The sequence below is a fragment of the Ptiloglossa arizonensis genome, chromosome 6 (genome assembly GCF_051014685.1).
Source record: "Ptiloglossa arizonensis isolate GNS036 chromosome 6, iyPtiAriz1_principal, whole genome shotgun sequence".
NCBI lineage: Eukaryota > Metazoa > Arthropoda > Insecta > Hymenoptera > Colletidae > Ptiloglossa > Ptiloglossa arizonensis.
In genome coordinates this window covers 10,730,294-10,754,567 of record NC_135053.1, presented here as the reverse complement: position 1 = coordinate 10,754,567, position 24,274 = coordinate 10,730,294, and positions in this window count along the sequence as shown.

The window sequence follows — 24,274 nt, the reverse complement described above, 5'->3', positions numbered from 1 at the left end:
TCAAATCGTTGGTACATTCCTCCGCGTGGTCCTCGTGAACGAGCGATTGAGACGTTCGGCACGGCGACTCGTGTGGCGCATACAAGGGGAGTCCTTGTTACCGAGTCGCGAGTTGCATGCTCGGTAATCTTCCTCGTGCCCGGCAAAAACCGGCGGCCATTTAACCGAGCTTAAAAACAAATCTGTGCAACGAGCACGCCCCATCTTTATCTTTTTCTTTCTCTCTCACTCTCTCGTTCTATCTCGTTCTCACTCACTCTCGTCCTCTTTCTCTCTCACTCTTTCTATCTCGTTCTCACTCTCTCGTTATCGTTCTCTCTCACTCTCTCTATCTCGTTCTCACTCACTCTCGTCCTCTTTCTCTCTCAATCTCTCTATCTCGTTCTCACTCACTCTCGTTCTCTTTCTCTCTCTCAACGACGGACACCACGTGAAAGAACGTATCACAATGCTAACGAGTACCCTCGTAAGTACTTGATGCGTCTCGTCGAAGACTACGGCCGCGGTGTGTTTCCAGAGATATCCGGCGCTCGTTTGACAAAGTACTCGGTCATTTTTCTTCCGTCCCTCGGACGTTGACAACCGAACCGAGGTGGTACGTGAAACTGTCCATCCGAGACCAGGGTGGAGACCGAGGCGGAAAATTATTTATTCCGTTCGTTCGATTGAACGGTGAAATTTTTATGTCGTCCCGATGCACGCGTCTCGTTTCACGGGCTGCTCCGAAAATTGGAGACTCTCGATCGTTGCTTCGATACGAGGTGGCTCGTTTGTTGTTTTACAGTCGAGCAGTACCGACACGTGAGAGATTCACGATTAACGTAGCCGAGAGGGCGCGTTAACGTCGTTAACGATGACCCTGAGTTTGATGAAAAAGTAACGAGCGACGAGGCACGCGTCGACGAGCAGAACGGTCGTTACTTGTAATCACCCATTCTTGCGAGGTGAACTAAGAAGTATCGTTTAGCGTGAAAAATTCCAGGACAAAGAGTAATAACGGCACTGTCGATGGTAACGTCGATGGAAACGCGCAGGGAGAATCGATCGAGAGATTTCGAGCGTGTATAGAAATCGATGGATCGTTTCGAGCACTTGTAGCTTTAATAATCGTGATAACTGGTCGTGTTTGCACATGCATGAGAATATATTATTCGATTTGTCGAATGTTTGGAAATGTGCAAACATCTTTCGATGCAGATATCTCGAGAAGTGATAAGAACGATGTAGTTATTACGGTCGTTGAATTTGTTTCTCTTTTGTGTTCTATATGGACGAGGGAAACAAATCATCTTTGGAAAATCGAATAGTGCAACTAAACGAATACTTTCTTAGTTACGTCACTTGCAATTGCAGTTAGCCACGATTCGGTTTCTCGCGGCAAAATTAGCGCGAAATATTAATTCCTTGTCTAGGAAAAATAATGCAAAGCATTCCGAAGAGATACTACAGCTTCGAAATCTTTTCAAAGGAATTAAATTTTTCGAAAAACCGTAATACCTGATCGACAGGTTCCACCATCGAGTCGTTGAACGCTCAATTTGAATGACTCATTATAAAAAAGAGAAATTCTGTTACCTATAAAAAACACAATACAATCTCTCTACTTGTAACGATATTCAATATCTACTGCTCGATTTTAACAAAATTAGCTACTGACGAATTAATAATCGCGAACTAGTGGATGAAAAGTACTCGAAAAGTACCTTGAACCAATTAATCGCACAATTTGGTCGACTCTGCAACGTTAAAAGAATGAATACAAGAATAACGAACAGATCGCATCTCTGATAAAACAATCTCGACAGTAACGTCGTCACTTCCGTGATTCTTTTTTATCGAAGAAAACGGTGCAACTTCGATACTCTCGACTCGATTCAGGACTATTTAAATAATAATTAATCGGTCCCCCGTTGCAATAAACGCGATAGTGCGTACCTATTTTTTTCGCGGGGCAGAGCGGGATCGCGTGGGCGTGCGGCGACGCGCACGGAATGCGCTTCATCGTACACGCACGTGCGTTCGTGCGCAATTTATCACGCGAGATCGAGAGATGCCCCGGGGCGGCCTCGTCGGAGATAACGAGGAACTCTGTTTCATGGAAATCTTCGGTATCTTTATGGTACCCTTCACTCTGCACTTCTCTCTAAGACGTAACAACAACGTGAGTACACATTTTGTAACTCTCGTAGGACTGGCGGAGGCAGCGCAGACACGAGAAATATCATTTGTCGACGTGGATTCGTTTGCAAGCAACCGTGGTTCCTTGTTCCTCGAGTTCCACGCTCCGATAAGTCGGCTTTCGCTCAGAGCCACGTGGACGATTTTGCTATCGCGCACGAAGCGGACCGGAGATGGATCAAATTCTTATCCGTATCGAAATTTTAGATACGGAAGAAAAGAAAAGAAATTTATCAGTTTTAATCATAGTGTGATTAAATTATGATTAAATATGACCAGTTTTAATCATAATGTGACATTATACAAGTGGTCACCAATAACCTGGTTAAGGGTTGATTCGAAGAAACAAATGTAAAGTTATATTTCGCGCCGAAAGAATGGAAATTTCTCGAGCAAAGATTCCATGGGATGAACGTATATCGCGAATAAATAGCTTTGTTAATAATTTTATCGTAACGGGGCACAGGTGGACGAAACAATTCCTACGAACGAATTCTCGTCGATAGAGACGAAAATATCGAACATTTGTAAAGTGGGTGTAACTTGTATTACGAGATCGGCTAGGATATTATACTGTGTAATATACGTAGGTACTGAAAATTAATTTGTTCCGATATTTAAATTTTTTAATACGACTTTGGACTCGTCCTTCCTCGAGTAGAAAATTTCTTAACATATGCAATTTCTGCAGTAAAGTTAACACTGTCCAGTGAATAATACTGCCCTTCGAGATCAAACAACTTTGTTTAGAAACACTTCCTATCGTTTAAAGTAGCGAAGATATAAAGATGGCATGTTTCCAGCGAGTCATCTTGTATACCAAAGAATGTAGCAGAGAGAAGTCTAACAGCAGACTACAAACGAAACGACTCTTCGTCCAATAATTCGTACAATCATCGTTGATACGATTGTTTGACTCATGATTGTAAAATATGCCAGGTTGTACAACCTGCTATGCGATGCACGGATGACACTGCATACTGTGCAACTATCGTTGCATCGTGGTACAATATCGTACGATAAATCGCTACGTTCATGGCCTACTCGGTGTATTATTCGTGAAAAAGTTACGCAACCGTACTTCGTTTTCATAACTAACAAAAGACACTCTTTCCAGAGAGAAACCAATTTTCTCCTGTAATTTCGTGCTACCTCTTTTCGACTAAATTATTCTCAAATAATTCTTTACTTTAATTACTTCGCCCAAATAACAAGTAACTATTGTATTGGATTGTTCGAAAAGTCATTTCGTTTTTTTTGGTGAAAATGGAACCGGTAACATTTTATCAAATTATATATTCTCCATTTTGGAAAACAAAAAGTCATTTCGTTTTTTCTGGTGAAAATGAAACACGATTTTTTAAAAGTATACAAACATTCTATCAAATTATATATTCTCCATTTTGGAAAACGAAATGACTTTCCGAACAACCCAATGCATCGTTACAAAAACGAAACTTAGAATTGTCACAGAAACAAACAAAATGATCAGATTCGAAATACAAATAACAGAACGATCCGAAGAAAAATCGTTCCACCGTTAAAAAAAAAAAGAAAAAAGAAACTTACTTATTTCGAACAACGCGTAGCCAAATAGGATAACGCATTACCTTAACTACTACTTCTCGAGTAATTTATTCGCATAATCCCCAGACCTGTTCCGCGACAAGCTGAAAATATTAAGAGATGGAAATTGAAGCGAACGACCACCCTCGACGGAAAAATACGAACACGATTATGCGAGGTATCGTTTTCGTACCGTGCCGTGAAATCCCGGTGAAAAATTCTTTCGTAAAATACACGGTGTAGCGAAGTCGAGCGCGGTATACGCGACGAGGAAGACGCACCGCGCAAGAAAATCGCGATCGGAGGGGTTTCAGGTACGCTTCGAACGACAGGGCAGCAGCCAGTTCTTCAGTCTAGACCGCACTTCGTCTGTATTCTTATTCCCCGGGGGCTACCGCGATCGTGCTTCACCAGATTTATGTCAGCGGGAGTCGCATAACTGAAAACGTTGCCGCTATAAATGCAAACGTCGTATCGTCGGGCAGCATCGATGCCGTTCGTTCTGCAGCAACGTCTTACGAAGCAAACCGGGAAGAAACGAAAGTAGCAAAGTAGCGAGGCGAGTGCCGTCGCGTATTTAACCTACGTGAGCCGCATTTTCCACGGAGCTCGTGAGCAGCCCCCGGTAAGACGGGTAGACGACGTACGGCGGGGAGTCCCCTTTCTCCTGGAGGATGCTCGGGTTTTGCAACGTCGCCAAGAACACGGGAAGATGGAACTTCGCGTACCTCTCGCGAGCGATCCTATCGGTGATTTCGTAGACGAGAGTGTCTACGATCGCTCACCGTCCAGTCCAACGACGATAGATACGCTGGCTGCCCGGACTCAATCGCGTAGTTACCACCGACAATCGAAAAGAACGGAGACGGAATAATTCTACCATAACTCTCGTTTTCTGGACCGTCAATAACGTCTACCGGGAACTCTGGTTTCCATGGAAGGAAGTCTACTCGCGGGATTATTCTCGCTGCTGAAGTCCAATACGAGAAGAAGAGGACGAGTCAAGAAATTATTGTTCGGGTTCGTTTTTGCCGCGGTGGTTCGATGCAATTGAATCGATGAATCGAAGAACAGCACCAGTCGCGAAATTACTGTTGGGGTTACTTTTCTTACCGTATAACAAGACAAATGAATCGAGCTGGGTCGAAGAACGATACGAGTGTTAAAAATTACATTTTGGGATGTTCGATGAGGACGGTTTTGCATTCGTCAAACTCGGATGGTTACACGAAATACGAATTATTTTACCAGAAATCTCGAGGACGAATACAGAGAACTCTACGCTAGTGTTTTTAGTAATTGTGAGGAAGTTCTTGGGATCATTTTTACTGCTGAAAGTTTCATACGATTTCGTTAAGGATAGAACCTGTACTTTTCTTTTCTTTTCTCTCAAATTGGGGTTCGATTTCCCGACAGAAATTTGCTACCGTTTCACACGTATGATACGATCGATCTTTGGATCACGAACGAAAGCATTTACCCTCCTTTGGTATACACCATTACCAAAGGATCCGACACGGAATAACCAGTCCTCTCGTCGTATTCCCAACATCGACGACGACTACCGAGAACTCTAGATTCCAGTTTCCACAATTGCGAGGAAGTTCTTGGATTATTTTTGCCGCCGGAGTTCAACGCAATCCCATCAGGAATAATACCCGTAGCTCCGTTTTAACCCCTCAAGTGACCAGTCCGTGACAGTCACGGGCCGATATGTTTCACCCGTATATGGGCATATGACTTGGTAATTTTTGCCCACTTCTGGTCGTAGTTACTTTGCAGTATCGCGAGTGTACGTACGTGATTTTTTCACGCTGTTTCGAGACAAAGGGAGATAATTACGAAAGAAAATACGAGAGTCGATAGAGACAGATACCAAACCTGTCGAGAGAACTCACAACGCTCAGCGATTCACATTGGGTTCATATTGGGTCACATATTAAAAAAGAAAAGAAATTTTATTCGAAAAATTCTCGTGCAGAATTACGCCTTTAATTCTATTGTTTCTGATAAAAAATTATTCACTTTTCTTAACTCGAAATAATTTCCCTAGCCAGGTAATACAAAACAACAGTCAATCTTTGGATCACTTTTCTCGATTTTGATACTCCCTTGAAGGGTCAACGACGCGAAGTTGTATCCAGTGTTCAATTCCCTGAATAAAGTACTAAAGTTTATACCTCCAACACTGTTGATTCGAAGATCACGAAGAATGTACCCTCTAAAAATAATTTACCCCATATACACTACTACCAGAGAATCTGATTAGTACCTAGTCCTCTCGTCGTAATCGAATCTTCGAGGACGAGTACAGAACTAACTCGAGAGTTATCGCAAGGAAACTTTTACTTTTGGGATTATTTTCGCCGTTGGAGTTCCATCGTGGATCAATTGTGCAATTTATTGTGCAACGAGTCGCGCAACAGTTTTACTCACGTTCTCCGTATGCAGTCGGTTCGATGTTCACGGGTGCATTCCCGCCAGAGTCGCTTTCGCGGAACGCGCGTGCGCAGTTTTGCACGAACGATGCGCGAATCCTGCGCCACCATCTTCCTCCTCCTTCGGTGCCCCGAACTCTCAGCCATCTTCCTTTTTTCCCGTTTCCGCTTCACTCGTCCTTGCGTCTTCATAATTCATACGTTCCGCCTAATGGAGATTTAATTTCGCCCAGTTATCGCGGTCCACGCGTTTCATTCCGCATCTTCCATCCCCCCTCCCCCTCCTTCGTTCTTTAATGTACCCTCGCGTAGTTGTTTTTTGTTTCCTTGCTGGTTTTGCCTCTCGTTTTTTCGGCATCCAGAACGCCGCGAATTTTTAAATGAAATTTGAAGACACTTCGATTACTTTCTGTAAATGTTTGTAAATTGTTCGATTACTTTCAGTTATGCGCAAAAATATTCGAGTGTACTATTCGGTAACTTCTCGTTCGTGGTTTGGAATTTTCTTTGGAAAAAAATTTTCTTCGACAAGTTCTTTTTTCTCCCTCTTGGCTCGGTATTTTTATTTCGATATATTCTACGTTGCTCTTTGGTGAACAATTCTTTTCCATTTTGTAGAATTTTTGTCTCGAGGTATTCGAATATTTATAACGCTTGCGAAATACGATCGAAATCCTCGTTATGTGTTTCGAATTAAACATTCGGTTCAATTCTGTTCAAACTCGACCACCTTTGTATTCAAAATTATATTTCTCAACTACGTTAATGATAGAGACGGAAGTGTACTGTGCAACATGTTTCAGAATCTTTAGGTGCGTTTTCAAGCAGATAATAGAACTCGGAAGAAACGACAAGATGATTAGATATACTGTCGTTCAAAAGTTTGGAGCACCCTTTGATCGTTAAAATAAATGAACCTTTTTCGTAGATGCATAAACGTTTTACCGAAATTATTATCCTTGTATATTAATTGGACATTGCTGAATTACAATAATAAGCGATAATTATAATTACATTCGGTTTTAGACATTTTATCACCGTGGACTCTTAATAATCTTTCTCGGTAAACTTCTTCGGAGAAGTGGAAGTTTATTTATACAAACTGTTACTTAATAGCAGAAATCATATTCAACAGAATGATCAAATTCTATACTCGTTGTTTTCTTTAGAAACAGCAGGAACGTAAATACTAGAGAGTAGTATTAATAAAATACTACAAACGCAATATTAATATTATTATAACAATGATGTATATTCTATGTATATATAGCACACGTTTCTCTGTTAACATTCTCCACGAATAAAATGTACAATCTAGTACCAAAACATCGAATCTCAATTCTAAACTGAATTCCAAAGATATCGTAACAATTCGATTTACAAAAAGAATCTCCTAAAAATAATTCAATTTTCAAACATTTCTAAATCCTTCTCGTTCCTCCCTTTCCATTAACGAGTCAACTATCCACCTATAATTCTCCGACACCCTGTATAAGCTCTTCCCTGTATCTTCTCACCTCGTGTAAAACGACAATTTATTCGATAGCTATCCCTCTCTTGTCGAAAGCACATCGTTCATTCTAAGAGACGCGTATTTGATACGCTTCGTTCATTTTTCACGCTGTACCGTCTCGTAGTTCTCCATAGCCGCGATATAGAGTCACGATATATCGAACACCTTGTGTTTCTCCCGTGTTCGATTCCACAGGGGTCTCTCCTTGTGCTACGTTCGCAGGTCGCCATGCCAGACCAGGTTGATCCTGGCGTTCGGTTAGTAACTCAATCCTCACCGAGTAAGGCTTTTCCGGTGCTGACTGGCAGCGTCGGTTTATTTGCTTAGGAGCTCGTTAGAGCTAATCCACGTCTATTTACGCCGATCGATAAGCGATCGTACGGTAACTACCGGTGTCGGCGATACCTCGAACACCTTCCGTGGACGAGAACAGAAATCGCTCCTCCGTGGGACGACTGAATGGGAATACGATTTTTTTTTTTCTTTCCCCCCAACCCGACGGAATTCCTCGGTGTCACTGTCCACGCTGGTAGCCGCAACAACGTTGGTGCTCGAATCGATCCTCCGCTCTCCGGTGCTCACGGTCAGCCAACACCTCCACTCGTTGCACCGCCGGTTCTCTAAACGCGTTTCTTCGACGTGATAAAATTTAGCAACCCGGGATATTTAAAATTTGCGGAAACACGAGATCCTCGGATTCCTCTAACGCGAGAACGCGTAAATAAAATTATTCGCAAACCACGAACGGTTCCCATATTCCGTGAAACTGAGCTTGTTAACTGCACCTTGCCCCTCTGCACACTCGCGTATATATTCCGGTTAGATTTTTATATCGTGTACTCGCCGTATCCTTCGAATATTTTTCAACGCATCGCTCCTCGATAATGCATTATTCTTCCGTAACCGAAGTTGCTATAATAAATGCAATCGTTTCTGTATTTTGTTAGCACTCTCGTCTGTATACTTGGGATATCTCCAATCGAGTCTTTCGCTGTAAAGTCGAACAGATTCTTCAAAGTTGACACCAGTGAATATTAAAGACACAGTTCAGGTAGAAATACTGTCACTCTTTACGATCGTTTCTCTCCTATTCATTCGTCCAAAGTACTCCGAGTAGATTCTCTCTGTTACGAAACGTGAACATCGAGAGTTACATTGAAATTTGTACAGGACTGAATCTCGAGTGTTACAACGATACCATTGAACACTTTGCATCTCGTTCGACACTGTTACTCTACACGTTGTTCCAATAAATCAAAATTGAAGGACACTTTGCCCAAACGATTCGATTACGTATAGTTAGAAATTCCACGAAAACACACGCACGTTCACCGAATCTATAAAATTCAAAAACAGGTTGTATCCAAGGCGTACCCAAGTGACGTTGTTCGCGACGATCTCGAAACGAGGATTTCGAAACCAAATCGATCGATACTGAACACGGTTCAAACAGGTCTAGAAAATCAATTCCAAATCGTTCGAAACTGGATCGATCGATACTCAAGACGGTTCGAACGAGTCTAGAAAATCAATTCCAAATCGTTCGAAACCGGATCGATCGATACTGAAGACGGTTCGAACGAGTCTAGAAAATCAATTCCAGAAATGGAGGAAATTCACGAAATCTCGATCGTGTTATTTTGGTGTAAGATTCTCGAGAGAGGCGATTCGGAAGCGAGGAGATTCGAGACACACCGAGAGAAAACTGATCGAGTGCACGATCTTCGTCTACCTTCCACCTGGACAACCTGAGAAGGGGTTGCTGGAACCCGCCCTTGGGGCTTAACGAGCCCTCGCGTACGCGCCAGTAGAACCTGCGCCCGGTCCCCCCTTTTGCTAAATCGTAGTGACGCCGAATGCCCATTCAGCGATGTCCCAGTGCTCTCGATCGGTGATCTATTGATCCCCACTCGACCTCCGCGCCACGGGCACACGTAATCGTATATTTCATTGACGGATTGAAAGAGCTCCCGACTCCTTCTCTGTTTGCCCGTAGGCTCGATTGTCGTCGCGGGCCGCATTGTCGAGGATCGGCTTCGCACAGAGAAAACGAGGGAGACTTGAAAAGTTAACGCGTTCCCGAAATCAAAGTCTGCGGGCTGCCAACGATACGTACAGGTTAGCGGGGTTGAACCGATTCGTCGATATTTCTTCTTCTCGTCGACCTTCGTCACTGTTTCTTCGGTCAAACGATGCACGATACATTCACTTTGCACACCCTCGTCCCGCAAAGTGGCTTCGTAAACGAATTCGTAAACTCGCGATCGACGAAACGCGATCCAATGGTCCACGATCGATTACCGATCATCGATCGCTTCGTAATGAGTATAACGACGACGCAACGTTACGGTGCGCAACGATACCGATCGGCAGTCACGCGAGATATCTTCAAAGTTCCTTTTGCGAGCGACGAATGCGCGCTTCTATTGACGTAATCGCTGCCTTTATGCCCGGGTTCGAGACAGGAAGCCGGAGATTATTTTTCGATGTAATGGTCGCTGTCTTACGGTTACCTCGATTCTTCGAATCGGAGCGCGCGTCTCTCGCACGAAGGACGATCTCGCTTCGGTAACCGGCTTTGAACTCTAAAGGGAGTTCATCGAGACAGAGTCGAGCGAAGTTCAGAACATCGTGGTTTCCACCGAGCGTGGAATCGATCGAACCGCGGAACAGGAATTTCGAGTGGACGAGTCGTTCGAAGGAATTGAAATTTCTATTTCCACGTTAATCGTGAGAAAGTGTTCTCCGTTTTTCAAACGCGTAAACGAATCGAGTTCGGATCGGTGGTTTAACTAAGTAGCTTCGAAGCTTGTAAACGTATCCAAGGATCGTACGTACGTAAGATGTTTGCGAAGATGAATTTTTTTTTTATTTTATGTAAGTAAAATCTGAATTTTTACGAAGCCTGTATCTCTATCAGTGACACTATTGACTGGAATAGAAATTTTAATAACGTGTCAGATACGTGGGAAGATAAGAGAGAGGAAATATCATGGTCGGTAGAAATAACGTGTTTTCATCGTAGCGATGTATTCACCGAACATTGAATTTTTATTCGATACGTTGGAATTTTGAAATTCGTTTCGATATTCGACCTTCGAGTTATTCCAAGCAGTCTATTTTTATCTTCGAAACGAAAACAGGTTTCTCCAAATTAATTAATTACTTACTCGAGGTATCTTTCCTTCGAATCTGGCTGTCTCGTCATGCTAGAACTATTTTCATACAACGCCTTTCACCTTAGAAGGCATTTTCTCTTGTATCGGTTCAAAGGATACATGTTCTGTTATTAATGACAGATGTATCGTATGAATGAGCGATCCTTTAACCCTTTGCGTACCATAGGAACGTAGCCGATGTTATCCGATGCCTTGTTAATATTGTAGCACCGAGTGGACGCTAAATCAATGTTGACTGTAATATATGCAAAAGGTCGCGTTGACAGGTAACGAAAATAGTTGATTTTATTTTTACGTTTGAATAAAGTGCGTTACAATACATTTCAAACAGGAACACGTTTCTCTCGGCCACCGATAGTGTCGAGACAATTTGTCTATATTTCTCCGTTTGAAATTTCAAGGTGAAATTGTTCACATTTTACGAATGCTTTGAGAACTGTAAAATATTTTTCGTACACAGCCCGGTGAGTTTTACGTGGTTGTCGATAATGAAAAGAATTACCCGAATAAGTTGTTTTCGGAATTTTTTCGCACAATTAACTGTATGGTTGGAATATTTACTCCATGTATCACAATTTGTATACTATTTAACGTTTCGTTCGATCTCTTTAACGATACTGTCGCATACGTACATATTTAGTTTTTAACTTTTAGAAGTTATTCAAATCGTGTATCAATGTATCTAATCGTAAGAACAATACGTTTTGAGTTCGTACTCTTAAAAATACTCGTACACGGTCAATATTATCGCGCAATATTGAATATCGACAATAATATTTACCATCTAGGGACGTTATTATGGACCGTTGCAAAATATTGAAACAATCGAAAACTGTTTGATGGCGCTGCACACGCCAGGGATGAACGCGAAGATAAACAAGTTTTTATTCGTTGAATAAAAATTAAAACGGGATACTTCGCGGCGAACGAATAAAAATTTAACCGTAACGTAACCATTTTGCATAAACGGAGGTTAGTATTCCCAAGTCACCGAGAATATATCGTGTAAAGAAAAAAAACAGAAATATTGTACAAATAATATTGCATCGTCTGTGTAAATCGCTTCTTAATATTATTTACACGATATTATTGTCTCGGTATTATCGATCGGACACTATTACTTCGATATTACGGACACGATATTGTTACTTGTATATTATTGATGCGACATTAATACATCAGAATCATCGTCAAAAAATGACTACTCGAATATACAATATCATTTCTTCAATATGCATCGACACGATATTACTACTTCGACATTACCGTCAGAATATTGTTACTTCAATATTAATGCCCCAAATATTGTTACTTCAATATTACTGACACGATATTAATACTTCAGAAATATTGACAAAATACGATTACTTAAATATGCATCGACACGCTATTATTACTTCGATATTAGTGCCTCGATATTATTACTTCGATATTAGTGCCTCGATATTATTACTTCGATATTAGTACCTCGATATTATTACTTCGATATTAGTACCTCGATATTATTACTTCGATATTAGTGCCTCGATATTATTACTTCGATATTAGTGCCTCGATATTATTACTTCGATATTAGTGCCTCGATATTATTACTTCGACAATGCCACAATATTATCACCTCGATATTAATACCACGATATTGTTACTTCGATATTAGTGCCTCGATATTATTACTTCGATATTAGTGCCTCGATATTATTACTTCGACAATGCCACAATATTATCACCTCGATATTGATACCACGATATTGTTACCCGATCAACGTTGATCTCAATCCGGGCACCTTTATTCGTAATATCGCGACATCGGGTAGACTTATTTCGCGTGGCGAGCCACGACACGTACGAGTATCGTCGCGACTGTCTCATCGTGCAGCTTTCCTGGCAAATTGTGTCCACGTTCTCGTTCGGTACAAGCGATGGAACACGTTCGCGTAGAACGAACGCGCCCCCGATCAACGCCCGCGACAACAACCTCGCGTTTCAATGCGCGCCAAAAGCGAACGCGCGAAGTCGGCGCGTTTATCGAGGCACGCGCGAATAACGCGCGGCGTTTGCCCACGCGCGCCGCGATATATTCTCATAAACTGAACGTAGAGGTCCGCCGCGTGACGATGATTAATACGGCAAACAAACCAGAGAGAGAGAGAGAGAAAGAGAAAGAAAAAGAGAGAGAAAGAGCTCGAGTTTCGTAATCCTTGCACCGTTACGGAACACAATGCGCTATCTTCATTTACTTTACAATCATTCGCTTCGCCTTCTCCGGCGTTACCGGGTGCCCGACCTAACAAATCACAATTATTCAACGGATTCGCGAAACGAGGGCCCCGAGCCGCCTCTTGGTACCTTAAACGGTGCGTTGGTAGCTCTTTCGAAGAAAAAAAAATAATAAGGCACAAATTCGAATCGATATTTTCAAAAGTTCCGCGCGCGAACCCCCCGGAGAGAGCCTGAGAAAATCTCCGCGTGGAGAATCACGGGCGAGTATAATTCTCGTATCCTCTTTCGACATGCAAATGAAGAGGAAAAGGTTTCGCGAGAAGTTTCGGGTGGAGGGACTCTTCTAACGAACAAGGCGCGTACGAGGAAACATCGGGGAGAAAAAAAAAAAAAGTTATCGCTGAACCCTCGGGAGAGACCCACCGACCGTTTTTCTCGGCACCGCGGTGCATAAAAACCGCCGCTAATTATGCGAGAACATATACCTGGCCCCCGTGAGACATTAATGCTAAAGTTGCGGCATTATGCGCGTGACAGGCCGGTACACGTTAGGGACAATGTTCGGGGAGGTGGGTTACACGTACCTGAAGTGCGGGAATGTCGCAGACAATGCGGAGCGTTAGAATACGCAGAAAATTCTGTTTCCGCCTGTCAGGCATCAACGTCGTTACGGTTCGTTAGTTCCTGCATTTATATTAATCACGAGCCGGCGGGGATGCACGTCCGAGCGGCCGTGTTCTGCCGCGGTACCCTCGGCTCGTACCCGCTTTGCCAGCCTTATCTAAATATCTAAACGGCGATTCGCCTGGAAACTTACGATCTCTACCGGCATCGTGGAAAACACCGTTTCTCGATCGGTTGTTAACAATTTTACAACTGTGTTTCCACGCGGGCCTTGCGACGAATTAACGGCCACGGTCGAGTAACATTTTTTCCAAATTATCGGTCATCCTCGTTATCGGATAATATGTACCGTAAATTGTATCTTTGGATAATGGAATTTATTTTTTATTTGGTTGTCGATCTTAGGATTTAGGCGCCATTTTTTCCAATGCATTGGCCTTTCTCTTTATAGGATAATATGTTCCGTAATTTGTATCTTTAGCTAATGGAATTTATTTTTTGTACGGTTGATGATCGTAGGGATTTAGGCGCCATTTTTTCCAATGCATTAACCTTCCTTGTTATCGGAATATAAGTAATGAAGGTAACTTGTATCTTTAGCTAATGAAATTTATTTTCCGTACGGTTGTCGAAATTAGTATTTAGATACCATTTTTTCCATTACATTAGTCTTCCTCGTTATGGGAAAATAAGTAGTGAAGGTAACTTGTATCTTTAGCTAACGAGCATTCATTTTTCGTAAGATTCTCTACCTTGTTGGAGATTCTCTTCGGTTAAAATTGTTAAGTATACGAATTAATAAATATTTTCAAATATCGTGGGAAACATCGTTCTTAGATCACTTGTTAAGAATATCAAAACTACATTTTCCCATGATCTTCATAATATACTATTACCTACGGTTGACACGACAATTGACACGATATAGGTGCCAATATTTCGATAGCAGAAAATAACATACATACAAACTAGTACAACTCGTGTCTTTAGTCAATAAATACGCATTTTTCGTAAGAATTTCATCCTTATTCAACGTCCTCTTCTGTAAAAATTATTAACTTTGGAAATTAATTGATGTAACAATACGATAAATACTGTCTGTCTGCAAGAAGAAGACTAACGGAGACCAGTGATGAAAATCGACAGTAAGATTTTCAATTTTTCGCGTACTCGTTAGAAATTTTAAAAACTGAACTCTCTCTAGGGCGAATTTAATCATTCAAATCGACTCTTGCGAACGCCAAATTATTAATATCATTGCTCTCTTATTAAGATTCTCTCCCCTTCTTCAAACACTCGTTAATTTTCACGCACTTGTATCTATTTCTCTTCGTAAACCCTTCACGTTTTTTCGTAGATTTGTTCCATTTCTTTTTCCATCGAAATGTCCCGTATAAATAAACAAAATTGAAATTCCATCGCGACCCTAACGCGTGCGAGCAGTATTCTTCCACAAGATCGTTGCTTCGTCGCGTGTCGTTTCTCCGTTGCCACGCGTTTTTCGAGAAGGCGTAAACGATGATGCGATTAAACGATAACACGATTCGATCGAACGATACCGTGGGCTCAATTGATTCCAGGTAAAGTTCGTTCAAAGTTCACCGAGCTTTCCCTTTACAAATTTAATTCCCTTAATTGCCGTAATGACGAGAACCTATTAAGAAGAAATTATACGCGCAAGTCCGCATTATACGTTCCGTATACTTCACGGCTACCTTCGTCGATTTAATCAGACGCTACGTATAATTACACTCGCCGCGCGTGCGCGCGCGCGCACCGAGTAACATCCGAGTAATGAAGTCGTGGCGTCCACCTGTCATTCGCATCTCACCACGCGTCCTTTCGACCAGCTTCAACCTTCCAGTGTACTTTGTAAATCAACACGCGACACTCTTCATTATCGTGTGTCGTACGACCCGCAAAGAGACGAGGAAACCGGTTTCCAGGGGTACGTTTCGTATTATTCCGTCTACGATGCTTTTCCCTCTCGTTCCGTCTCGGAATGTTTATCAACGAGACGATTCAACGATCATCGAACGAATTTTCGTTGCGTAACATTGTCTCGGCGAGATTCATACGAATCTCGAGACACTGGAACCTTGGAATCTAAATTCGAAATTAAAACTTTGAAACTGTGCAAATTCAAAACGATAATATTGCTCGATTTATTGGGTTGTTCGGAAAGTCATTTCGTTTTCCAAAATGGAGAATATATAATTTGATAAAATGTTTGTACACTCTAAAAAAATTGTGTTTCATTTTCACCAAAAGAAAAAAAAAGAACGAAATGACTTTCCGAACAACCCAATAATTAAATCGAACGGAAAATTTTATTTTTCTCTCGTTTTTCATCGCGAGTCTAATATTTCGTTGAAGATCAGACAATGAAAAACTCTTTCGTAACAATATTTTTCCTCTTCGTGAGAAAATGTGATACTACACCTCGAGTGACTTTGTACGTCTCGAATAAAATTTGAAAAATCTATTTAAATTCGTGTTCCGTGTCCTCTAACGAACAATTGATATACAAAAACGGAGACTTGTTATTTCAAAACCGAGAGATTGTCTATTTTCCGATGCAGTCTGCGGCTTTAAAGTTAATGGGAGCTAAAAATCTGTCCGTTGTTGAAAGATCTCGGTCCCACGTTCTCGACTCTCGAGCACCTTTTGCTGAAAAAAACCGCCCTTTCCCTTTCGAAAGAAGCCACCCTCCCTTTCTCCCGTTGATTCACCTCGACGGTTCGAGCGGAGGCACGAAAGGACCACTTTTCAGATTTAAATCGAGACCGTGCGTACGCAGCTCGCCGCGATCCGCGCGATTTGCATGACAGTGGGTCAAAACGCGGTTACACAGCGTGCGCGTACAAACACGCGGCTGGAAATAAATCCGAAGTGCGCTCGTTCTCGGCTGGAAGCGGCTACCTGTACGAGATTAACGATGCCAACGCGAGAAGGCAAGTGCGAAGAATTACAGCTGGCCGATAATCGGCAAAATATTACGGCGCTTCCTTGACACGCATAAATCTGGATTCGGAGAATTAATTTCCGCGAGGAAGAGCTCGATCGACGCTTGCGTTTCTAACGCGCCGCTTCTTTTATTTTCACGCTGTCCTTCCCTTTGTTTTTCGAGCGCGAGAAAAACGAAATGTAACATTTCGTCCGAAACGAGCGATTTCAATTTAAATATGCGTTAAGCATTGATGAAACACAGCGAGGAACGAACATCGATCGAAACAAATGGAGGAAGAAGTAAAGAACCTGCGACTATATAGATAAAATTAATCAACAATGTGTATATCTTTTAATTATCGATCGAAACAAATGGAAGAAGAAGCAAAGAACATGAGACTGTACAGATAAAATTAATCAATAATGTGTATATCCTTTAATTACCCACGGTGGTATATTTTGTGCACCGACTCGAAATTTAAATGTGGTATTCGAAGAAAAAAAAGTGATTTTTTTTTTAACAATTTCAAATCTCCGTTTTTATTTCCGTGCTTATGATTTATTTTTCAGTACGAGGAAGAAAATTTAATTTTAAGACGGAGGTCTCGGAGCATTCTCAAAATTGAAAGAAATAGAAAGAAAGGGGATACGATTGTATAGAAAAATTAATCGACTCTATTCATACCCCTTAATTGTTCACGGTGGTGTATCTTGTACACCGGCGCAAGATTCGGTTGTGACGTTCAAAAAAGAAAAACGAATTTTCTGAAAATAGAATACTATTTATATTCTACGCCAAGTGGGTTGTTCGGAAAGTGATTTCGTTTTCCAAAATGGAGAATATGTGTTCTAATAAAATGTTTATACACTCTAAAAAGAAAACGAAATGACTTTTCGAACAATCCAATAGCATATATTTGATTTTCACAGGGATTACTTCTCGCGAGCAATTTCGCGCGCCAATATGGCGCCGACCTATTCATAGAACCGCTTGTTTCACGACTCGGGAACGATCTCTCCTTCTCCCCGCAATACAATCGGTGCGGAGAGCGCTAACGAACGAAGTAACGCTCGTTTTTAACGAAAACACCTCGCTGGCGATTAATTATCGGTCTGGCGGTAAACATTCGCTTATATCGCGATCGGGTTTAATGAATTTTCACTGAAAAACGCCTGGTCGGACGACTGTAAAAAATTGAACGGTAATGGAGAGTAATTATAATAACGCTCGCGTGTAACGCACATGGAACCGTGTTACGTACACGCGGGCTTTCGTAATTGCGTTTCTTTCCGTGCATTAATTCGCGATACGGTCGATTATGTGCGTAGGCGCGGGCGGGCGCACGCGCGCAGCTGAAAATTTCGTTTAAAAAGCTCATTGTTTGCGGCTCGCTGGGATTTATGGGCGCGCGCAGCTACGCTAGCAACAATGATCACGGACGGGTACCAATTAACGAGTCGATACCTCGATATGCGCCGCTTTACATCTTTCCGCGTCGTTATTCAACCGGGGGTCCCGTGTCGTTGCCCTGGCAATTTTTCTCCCCCCTACCTTGTCTCCTTTCCACCTAACACCCCCCCTTCGTCCCCCGTCGTTTCCCTCGGTCGACTTAATTACGTTATTCGAGCGAAGCGTTACTTACAATGCAATCAGTTTTGTTTGCGTGCGGTAAACGTATTAATTTTCGTGCATTCCCAACGAGTCGGAGGGCACCTGCTCCCGAAACAATTTGTACAGAAGGTGGAACGAGTGTGTGCAGGTGACGTCGAGATTCCCGACGAGTACAGGGTGTGTGTTTCAGGAAGGTCTCCTCTAGGGTCAGGAGCACGTTGCACTCGTAGTAACTCGGTAAAAGCTGTTTCAGGTTGTTACCAGTAGGTGAAATTGGCTTTCCATCCGTTGCTTTCGATAAATGATAAATAGCGAGAATATTTCTCGATTGAAATCATTTCTATGGGGAACGAACGTTCAACGAGGTAGCTTTTTTCGATACCCTTTCTGAAAAGTTGGAGCACAATTTTAAGAAATATTTCTCCGTTAGCGAAATGTATAATACGCGTTCGAGAAGAATGCATTTGGAGCTACGATGAGTTTTTCTCGTTCAGAAGCAATTCTCTCGGATGTGTGTCGAGTCCAATACGCTTGGAGGTGAACGAACAGGACTCGTTATACTCTTGGATGCAATCTCTTTGCACGCAACCAGTACAGGATGTGTGTTTCAAGAAGGTCTCTTCTAAGGTCAGGAGCACGTTGCACTCGTAGTAACTCGGTAAAAGCTGTTTCAGGTTGTTACCAGTAGGTGAAATTGGCTTTCTATCCGATGCTTTCGATATATGATAAATCGCGAGAATATTTCTCGATTGAAGCTTTTTTCGATACTCTTTCTGAATGTAATCTCTTTGCACGCGGCTAGTACAGGATGTCTGTTTCAAGAAGGTCTCTTCTAAGGTTAAGAGCACGTCCGTAGTAATCCGGTGAAAGCTGTTTTAGGTTGTTACTAGTAGGTGAAATTAATAGGTGAAGATACATTAATAGGTTACCTAAAGATCGGTGTTTGTGGAATGAAAAATAGACCGTAATACGCACAAATAACATGATTTTTGACTATGGAGTTAAGGAAATTTATAATCCACGTGTCAAAAGAAATGAATCAGGGTCGATGAATTTCGATCGGATTAAGATTAATGGAATCGACACGTGGGACCACAGACTTTGGATCGGTGCTGGACAATCGGGTGAAAAATATATCGTAACAAATACAACATGAATTTTCACAATGAGATTAACGAAATTTCGAATCCTGAAGTTAAAGAAACTAATTTTGAATAGAATCGATCAGCGTCGATGAGATTGTAAAAAGAAGTTCTACAACAATGAATCGCGAAATGTGTCTCGTAAGAAGCTTCACTTATCGAGACTTGTGTTATCAGGATTAACCACGTCCAAGCTAGAAAGTTTGAACAATTGTATTTGTACTTGCACAATATTTCCAATAATTTGCATTATGTCTTCTTATCGTTCGATCGTTTCGGAACGCAGACTAAAACTATGGCGTATAATGGTAAATCACCCCGTGGAAAGGATCATCTCGATAAAAATGAATAACTTCTGCGTAAGAAACGTAGCCACTCGAGCATCTAAAACGTATCACGGTGTATATATCATTCTGCCACGCACGGTTGTTCCGTTCCGCGTACGATGCATCGAATTGAATTTTTCTAATAACACACTCACCCCGATACCTAATTTTCTATTTTGCAACGACCGAAGGGGCAGCCCCTTCAATTTTCCTTGGCTACCGGTAGAATACGGATATCTGGTCGAAGCATCGGCGTAATTACAATATCACCGCACGATTCCCGGCACCGATCTTTCATTTTCCACGAAGGTTCCCCACGTTGTGCAACCAGCGGACGTGATCGTCTATGATCTACCCCAAAACCGTCGTTACCCGTCGCATCGTTCCACAGTAACACACAATCGACATCTTAATCAGGCATCGGTCTAATTACAATGCCATCTTTCGCGGCAGCGGCGCGCGTAATTTTCCGTCGGCAATGATAAGCGGCTCGCGTCTCCCTGCGAAATGCAAATGATTAACATTACGGGGCAGCAGTTAGGCTCGTCTGGCTTCTCTAAAGATAGCGCGCGTCGATTAAATTGCCATTGTAACGTAATCGATATCTCGATCGGAATACCGTAATTACAGTGCCACCCCGCTGACTGCTCGTTCCTCGTTACACGACGTACACGCGTTACACGCTTCGTCGTCCGTCGAAAGTGCAAATCACCCAGGTCGCTCCCTGCACTTACTTCGCCAAAGCCACGGTCGACCGTAATGATCTCTCGAGACGGCGCGTACATCAGAAACGAAAGTTTATTTAATCACAACCTTGCGTTTCCGTTTTTAACTCCCGTATAACCCTGTACCCGCGTACAGCGACCGTACACCGCGTTCACTCCGTCGAACGATTTTATTAACGGAACCGAACGAGTCTTTGAACCCCGAGGGCGATCGAGCCGCGCTCGAGATGCATCAAAACGAACAAACGAACCTTCCCGCACTCCTTGACTACTAATTCTTCCGGCAAGATGCGCGGAGTGAGTACATCCAAGCGAGCGAAATTGCGCTCCAGAGTGTTCGTAACAGTTCTATTTATTTTCAAGCACGGCCGAGCCTCGATTATTCCAACCGATCTGGAGACCAATCAGTTCGGATAATATAATCGACCTGGGAGAACCGAGTTCGAGAATGTGTCAATTATTCCCAGAGAATGGTGGAAGCCAAAGAATTTCCAAATTCGTGTGTTCAGTACTTAAAAGAATACACAATTGACAAAAGAGATTCTTAAACGCGAGTTCTGAATCAAACTTGAATTTTATTAACTCCCATTTTGAATATTTGGATTTTGGTTAAAGTTCTACGTTATTGAGAATATAAATTTTCCACCGTTTTATTTCAAAGATTGCAACGAGCATGAAAGAGAGTCAACGTAGCTGTTTTTTCGCGACGGTGGTATAAATGTTGCATGGGTCAAAATGTACCCGAAATTCTCAAAATTTCTTTCATTTTTTTCTCGAAAGTTGGAAGTAAAAATGTATAAATTATCTTACTCGTTGAAACGAGTAGTATTATTTTAAATTAAAATGGATAGGTGAGAAACGCGACATTGGTGTCTAATAACGTTTCTATAAGGGAAACATAAGTATGTCGCGATTCTGCAACCGTATGCGTTCGAAGGTTGGTTAAACTCGGTACGTTTGAATGGAAACGATGCCTTTTGCTTCGCACTTGCGCGTTCTCGTCTTTGAAAAAATTCACGTCCATCGATAGAAACGCGAAAGAAATGAGCGCGCACCGACGTCGTGACGCGGCTCGAAACGCGGCTAATTACGCTTCCGAGAATCGAGCGCCGCGTAATTGGAACGAGCAACAGCGTCGCGACAATGCAACTGCAGTATCATCCAAAAATCAATCGGATCGCGAGGCGTTCTCCTCTCGATCCCTTTGTTGCGCAACCGTGCACAATGACGTCCGGGGCTCTTTGCCCACGACGAGTCATTCGCCTCGCGAGCTTCGATTGCCCTTCTTCGAATCGGACAAAGGTGGCCGGATCGCGAGATGGAATCGGTCCCGTCGCAACATCATCCTTCCGACTACTTGTTCGTCACGCTCGCGCGCACCTCGTCCAGAGAATAGAGCATTCGCGGAATCGAACTGCCGCGTGTTAGCGGAACCTCGTCGAGAACATTGAACGCTCGCGGGCTAATAGCCGAGATTTTCGAACGAATCTGCCACGGATCGGATAGTAAGGATGCGTTTCAATCGAACGGAGACTTCATGGTCGAAAAGCTCCGCTACGAGGACGTCACGCGTGTATCGTTAGAAACGAAACAGTGGAAGGAGGGCATCGAACGTCGCGAGATAACAACCGAGATTCTCGGATGAAGTAAGGATAAAATGACTAGTAGAAAGTAAGGATGCATCTCAATTTGGAGAAATGGAAGGAAGCTTCGTTATGAGAATGTCGTACATGTATCGTAAGAAACGAAAAGCTGGAAGGAGGACATTGAACGTTGCGAGATAATAACCGAGATTCTCGGATGAATCTTCCTCGAATCGGAAAGTAAGGATGCATCTCAATTTGGAGAAATGGAAGGAAGCTTTAGCGGTCGAAAAGCTTCGTTATGAGAATCTCATACGTGTATCGTAAGAAACGAAAAGCTGGACAGTGGATATCGAATGTCGCGAGGTAACAACCGACATTTTCGGATGAATCCTCGTCGAATTAAAAAGTAAGGATGTATCTCAATTTGGAGAAATGAAATGAAGCTTTAACGGTCCAATATCTTCGCTATGAGAATGTCATACGTGTACCATAAGAAACGAGAAGCTGGAAGGAGGTCATCGAACGTCGTGAGGCAACAACCGAGATTTTCGGACGAAGGTAAGGATAGATCTCAATTTGGAGGGATTGAATGAAGTTTTAGCGATCGAAAAGCTCGACAAGAAACGAAAATCTGGAAGGACGTAGAAAAAAAAAATAAAAAAAAAAGGGACCAAATATGGTTGATAATTTCAGAGATAAAAATTCGTTTGTAAGTCCCATAAAAATCGCAAACTTTTACGTCCTGTACTTTTTAAACGAACTTAAAACCAGAAAAACGATGACTTAAACTCCCCCTAATTTCACACTGGCTGCAATATATTTAAATTTCGTAAAAATCCTTGACTTTGTCTACGGAAATAAACGATCGACACGATTCCGATTAAAGATGTTTAGTTCAACACGTTCGTCGTAAAATTGAACGATTGTATGATAATATTCGCAAATTACAATTATTATGGCTTCTATCTCCTTGTATCCGTGCTCGTTATAATCGAGTTCGACCGTATTTGTTATTATTAATTGATACCGTTGCTCGCGCAGATAGAATCTATTTATTTGTTAAATAACTGGCTCTGCAAATGCTATGGGAGCTAACGTTATAGGTAATTTGCCAGATGATCTATCGATAATAGGTATAGATGTTCTCGACCACTTTGCCGCCCCGTTCGATCTTATCTTATCCATAAGATCTCTTCCCGGCGCCATCGTGTTCTTATCCATCTCGCAACATCCTAGTGTACGTTTTTTTCTTCTTAGACTGTTTCTTATGCCGTACCTTAAGCTCACGCCTATTAAGACCTCTCGTGGCCTTCGTTCGAACTAAGCATTACGATGCAAAACCGATTTATTGCCACGACGATTGAAAAACGCGTGTGTTATTACCATCGCGATGGTTACGATGAAAATCGATTCAAAGTTTTCACCGTGTGTCGCTCTACAAACAACAATCGAACGTGTGTCCAGACTTCAAGAATTCAATTCAAGAATTCAATTCAAGAATTCACAATTCAAGAAGCAATTAAAAGAGCAATCAAAGAAGCATGTTCCTTTCCCGCTTTGTAAAATAAATAACGATCCGGTAACGAGAAAATAATTTATCGACCGCGAACGCAAAATTGCGTGTAAATAATCATTATTCTCGGCACTGGTATTTTTCAAAAGGCAAATACGCCCTTTTTCTAGACACCCATTCAATTGTACATCGCGTACCGAATGACCCATCCCGAGACAGAATTATTTTTAGACGCCTGCTAGGAATGTTTATATCCTGTGGCGTCCACTTACCAAACGCGAACACGTTTTGTGTAGACAATAGTTCGTATCATATAGCATCGAGTCTCGGTTGGCAGTTTGACATCCTAATGGCCCGTCTTTCCGAACGTATCGGGCAACGCCTTCGAGAAAGAGCTACCCAAACTGAACAAAAGACTTTCTGACTTTCTCCGAGTCACGTGTAGCGTAAAAAAATCTAGAACCTTACGAGGATGGACAATTCGACCCCTAGAAGTCGATGAAGCTAATAAACACTCGTAATTCGGTATACAAGATGTCCAAAAATTTGTGGAACCTACTTCACCAGTTACCTTTACACCTCAAAATAGGAAAAAACTTCGTCCAAATGTACGTCCTATTGGTCTCTGTCTACGAGACGCAAGAGATTTTGTAAATAAATCTTTCCTTGGTTACTTGTAAATAAACTTGGCGTACCTAGTACG